This window comes from Schistocerca piceifrons, chromosome 2 (genome assembly GCF_021461385.2).
Source record: "Schistocerca piceifrons isolate TAMUIC-IGC-003096 chromosome 2, iqSchPice1.1, whole genome shotgun sequence".
Classification (NCBI taxonomy): domain Eukaryota; kingdom Metazoa; phylum Arthropoda; class Insecta; order Orthoptera; family Acrididae; genus Schistocerca; species Schistocerca piceifrons.
This window is the reverse complement of record NC_060139.1, coordinates 18,145,903-18,151,369: the sequence shown is the minus strand read 5'-3', so window position 1 is coordinate 18,151,369 and position 5,467 is coordinate 18,145,903. Positions and strand designations below refer to the sequence as shown.

Genomic DNA, 5,467 nt, shown 5'->3' with positions numbered 1-5,467 from the left:
ATTTACAGTTTCCACTTATTTATACCTCGCCACATATACAAGTTGCTTAATAAACGACTACAGTATGGAGAGAAACCAGCGATCCGTATTAGGAAGGGTAAAATGGTTCTCTCTAACATTGACTGAAAAATGAACTTTTCAAAACGATTTACGAATAATTTTACCTTTCCAGTCCATTACATAGCCAACAGCATTGCGGCAGTAGTAACACTGGTTCCCTTCAGATCACCGAAGTTAAGCGCTGTCGGGCTTGGCTCTGCACTTGGATGGGTGACCGTTCAGTTCTTCCGAGAGCAGTTAGGAAGCAAAAATGGTTCAAAGGGCTCTAAGCACTATGGGACTAAACATCTAAGGTCATCAGTCCCCTAGACTTAGAACTACTTAAACCTAACTAACCTAAGGACATCACACACATCCATGTCCGAGGCAGGATTCGAACCTGCGACCGTAGCAGAAGCGCGGTTCTGGACTGAAGCGCCTAGAACCAGTCGGCCACAGCGACACATGAAGCAGGATGGAATCAGCCCATTTGAGGCCAATTGAGGAGCTACTTGATTCAGAAGCAGTGGCTCCGGTCACGAAAGTTGCCAATGGCCAAGAGAGCAGCTTGCTGACCACATGCCCCTCGACATTGGCATCCAATGACACATGTCTGCTGAGGATGACACAGCGGTCGTTCCGCATCGTTGGGCCTTCCGAGTCCATATTGTCCTTATGTTCTTTTTGCAGGATACTGTTTATAGGCGCTGTGGAAACGAACCCATGTCAGTTGGCGATCACTATTTCTCTTATGAAGTCAGTTAGCTATCCATGTAATCGTCACTTACACAGAAACCTGAGACTACACGCTTTCCAGCATTGCTTGCTAGTGCAAAATGGAATACAAACATCTATTCGTTTAAATGTGACTTCCGCGTAAACTGTCGCGGAGTGTTGCCAGATCTGTAACCCAATAGACAGAACAGCGGGAGACCATCCTCACAAAATCTAAGGTGCAACTGAATTTTGGGTAGATAAAATGTAAGGAATTATGAAGCCCACGCATCTGTGCTGTTACGTGTGCAAGCAGAACAAATGCGCATATCGGATACAACAGAGCGGTTGTGATTCACTTCTGCTGAACGTCATTATCAAGCTTAGCTGGCACAAACGGCAGGATAATGGTCATCGACCGAAACTAGTAGCGAATTGTGCAAAATAAATGACAGATGAAGTTTTCACCATTAATTTTAACAATTATTTGGTGGCTGAATATCCATACCTGCAAACATACATAAACGTAACTAATTTTTCTATTATTTTGCTGTATGTCGAATTTGAAAGCCTGCATTACGTTTTCTAATTATAATTAAAGATGCCTCGATTCGTTAAATTCTTGCAGAAGTAGAGTTTCTAGGATTCCTCATCTAGAACTGGGTGTGAGGATTTGCCACCAAAAGCAACATATTCCAAACCGCTTCCTCCTTCCATTTTAATGCATTACAGTGCCTGTATTTTCGATCCATGATTAACGTAGGCAGTTAATAGATCAAAAGCTTCTCATATCCCACGCGTAAAGGTACGAATTTGTTCTGCAGCCTTTAAATGCCGCCGTGGCTGTGCGTCTTCAAGCGTTCAAATGGTTCAAATGGCTCTGAGCACTGTGCGACTTAACTTCTGAGGTCATCAGTCCCCTAGAACTTAAAACTACTTAAACCTAACCAACCTAAGGACAGCATACACATCCATGCCCGAGGCAGGATTCGAACCTGCGAGCGTAGCGGTCGCTCGGCTCCAGACTGTAGCGCCCAGAACCGCTCTTCAAGCGCCTTACCGAGCGAGGTGGCGCAGTGGTTAGCACACTGGACTCGCATTCCGGAGGACGACGGTTCAATCCCGTCTCCGGCCATCCTGATTTAGGTTTTCCGTGATTTCCCTAGATCGCTTCAGGCAAATGCCGGGATGGTTGCTTTGAAAGGGCACGGCCGACTTCCTTGCCCATCCCTCCCTAATCGGAGCTTGTGCTCCGTCTCTAATGGCTTCGTTGTCGACGGGACGTTAAACACTGGTCTCCTCCTACCCCTTCAAGCGTCTTGGAAGCTGCGAGAGACGCCTGGCGCTCAGCATCTAAGATGAGACGGGCTAGTGACTGTTCCACTGTCTTCAGCTCTTCAGGTCTCCTGACATTCTGCATCCAAGTTCCGGCGGACATGAGATTGCTCTGACGTTTGTTGGATTCGAGGAACTTTCGCAGCTCGAGCCGTGTTAGAACCACCCGCTAAATCCCTCTTAAGTTTCCGAGGCTTGTAGTAATAGTTTTAAATATGGATCTAGGACTTACTGTCCGATTCCACTGTCGTATCTCGACCAAACCTCTGCAGCCAAAACTTTCCAGCTATGCCAGTAGGTGTAGGAACTCATATCATAAACCACGCGCACAATAAAATTGTATTTGCACCGTCACAGAATAATCTTTAGACACAAAGAATCGCCGAGCATCGCGTCAGTATCTTAATAATACTCAAAAAGATACAACTTTCTAAAGTAGCCTATGGCCTTTCTCAGGGTTCAAGCTAGTTCCGTACCCAAGCTACGTCCATGCCCAAAATCAGTTCAGCGATTTACTCGTGAAAGCGTAACAGAGATACCTCGGCTTCTTTAACATTAGTATATCTCTGAACCTTTGTACTTTCTGTGCGACAATATCACACTTGATCATGTCTGTACGATAAGTGGTGGCAATAATAGGGAGCAGTTACTGTGACCAGGATACCGGAAAGAGCGTTACGTTGTCTAAGGAGCTTCTGGGGATTTACGAAGATATAACAATTAATATTGGAAGAGCAGTTGAACGGAATGGACAGTGTCTTGAAAGGATGATATAAGATGAACATCAACAAAAGCAAAATGAGGATAATGGAATGTAGTCAAATTAAATCTGGTGATGCTGAGGGAATTAGATTAGGAAATGAGACACTTAAAGTAGTAAAGGAGTTTAGCTATTTGGGGAGCAAAATAACTGATGATGGTCGAAGTAGAGAGGATATAAAATGTAGACTGGCAATGGCAAGGAAAGCGTTTCTGAAGAAGAGAAATTTGTTAACATCGAGTATAGATTTAAGTGTCAGGAAGTCATTTCTGAAAGTATTTGTATGGAGTGTAGCCATGTATGGAAGTGAAACATGGACGATAACTAGTTTGGACAAGAAGAGAATAGAAGCTTTCGAAATGTGGTGCTACAGAAAAATGCTGAAGATAAGGTGGGTAGCTCACATAACTAATGAGGAGGTATTTAATAGAATTAGAGAGAAGAGAAGTTTGTGGCACAACTTGACTAGAAGAAGGGATCGGTTGGTAGGACATGTTTTGAGGCATCAAGGGATCACAAATTTAGCATTGGAGGGCAGCGTGGAGGGTAAAAATCGTAGAGGGAGATTCAGAAGGATGTAGGTTGCAGTAGGTATTGGGAGATGAAGAAGCTTGCACAGGATAGAGTAGCATCGAGAGCTGCATCAAACCAGTTTCAGGACTGAAGACCACAACAACAACAACAATTAATAGTATTCATACTTGATCCATCTGATCACCGTTACTGAGGTTTTCCACCTTGCTTGCGTCCCTGAATTCTGAAGTAAAGTAATCCCCAAGCAAAGTTGCTATGGCCCTAAGTGTTGTTTTCTTATGTTTCAATCAATGTTCGGGCGAGATGCAACGTTCAGCATTAACAAATTTGATTGATTTCAATAGGCGAATGTAGTGTCTAGGATTCTCTTCCACGGTGCGTAAGGTGTGTCCAACATTAGATACATCACGCTGGGCACTTCTTGTATGAACTCCAGCCTTTATCAGCAGTAAATCATACTTTACCAGCCTCAGAATGTTTGGAGTATTACAGGGCGGGTGCGTAAGCGACTTTCTTGACAGGTATACTGAGCATTCTGGACTTGTTAGACGAAACGGAGCCAACATACTGAAAGGAAAATTCGGATGCTTAAAATGCACGCTAATAAAGAGTGCTACCTGGGCAGCTTATGTCATTTCTCGTCGACGCACGGGATGACTGATAGGCTGCTAATTGAAATATCGTGCTTGGTAGTAAACAACGATCGGTAGCCTTTCCGAAACGTTATCTAGTTCTAAGTAAGTCGGAAAAATTTCAGGATGCACAATGGTAAATGGTGTTATTGCTGACTCCAAAAATTATAAACTTAACCAAAAACTGTACGATCGCCCTGCGGTGGGCTGCCCGTCGGCTGCCTCAGAGAGACCCCCGAGCTCGCTTTTAACTTTTCCTCCGACTGAAGGGCGCTCTGACCTCTTGGCTGATTAGCCATAATGAAGGGCCCTTCACAAATAATCGATAAAGGCGCCGGAGAGCTTTCCGGTATCCTAGACGCCAAGAGACGTTAATCTTCTATCTATAAATCATTGCATTAGCCACTCGGGCTGCCTTGTAAGTGGTGCATGCAGATTATACGCTAAGGGCTTTAATATTTCACCAGAGAAGCGCTGCTTCATAGTTGATAAAGATGATTCACGGCTGCAGGAATATTCCCAGAGCCTACGAACTACCGTTCTATCCCCTATAAAAGTAGCATGCTGAATACTTCGAGCGTGTTGCAGTATCAACAGCAGGAAGATAGAAAAAAAAAATCTAATTTTAAGTCTAATAGTCAGTTAGCCCGTCATGAGACAGAATAAGATTCTGCGAGTCAGACTTTGCTAAGGCTAGAATGAATCATTACTCTTCATTAATGTATCAAGTTTAACAGCAACAAACGAAGCTGCGGGCAAATGGCACTCTTCATGAAGTACTTCAACACTTAGTTTATTGTCTCCGAAATAAGAACCTCTTCGTATGAAACAACACCAGTTCACAATTTACACCTAAAAAATAAGCATCTCAGGTGTATGAACAATAGTTTTGTAGTTTTTATGTACGACGTGGAGGATATAAGATGAACATCAACAAAAGCAAAACTAGAATAATGGAACGTAGTCTAATTAAATCATGGGGATGCTGAGGGAATTGGATTAGGAAATGAAACACTTAAAGTAATAAAGGAGTTTTGCTATTTGGGGAGCAAAATAACTGACGATGGTCGAAGTAGAGAGGAAAGAAAATGTAGACTGGCAATGGCAAGGAAAGCGTTTCTGAAGAAGAGAAATTTATTAACATCGAGTATATATTTAAGTGTCAGGAAGTCGTTTCTGAAAGTATTTGTATGGAATGTAGCCATGTATGGAAGTGAAACGTGGACGATAAATAGTTTAGACAAGAAGAGAATAGAAGCTCTCGAAATGTGGTGCCACATAAGAATGCTGAAGATTAGATGGGTAGATCACATAACTAATGAAGAGGTATTGAATATAAATGGAGAGAAGAGAAATTTGTGGCACAACTTGACTAGGAGATGGGATCGGTTGGTGGGGCATATTCTGAGGCATCAAGGGATCACCAATTTAGTATTGGAGGGCAGCGTGGAGG

At 43.2% G+C, this 5,467-nt stretch overlaps 1 non-coding gene across 1 annotated transcript; it reads left to right on the top strand.

Moving 5' to 3' along the window:
• The first annotated feature begins 1,815 nt into the window (after positions 1 to 1,815).
• Positions 1,816 to 1,888, top strand: Trnaa-cgc. The gene has a single exon. It is a non-coding gene; the product is annotated as a tRNA-Ala (tRNA).
• Positions 1,889 to 5,467: the final 3,579 nt, after the last annotated feature.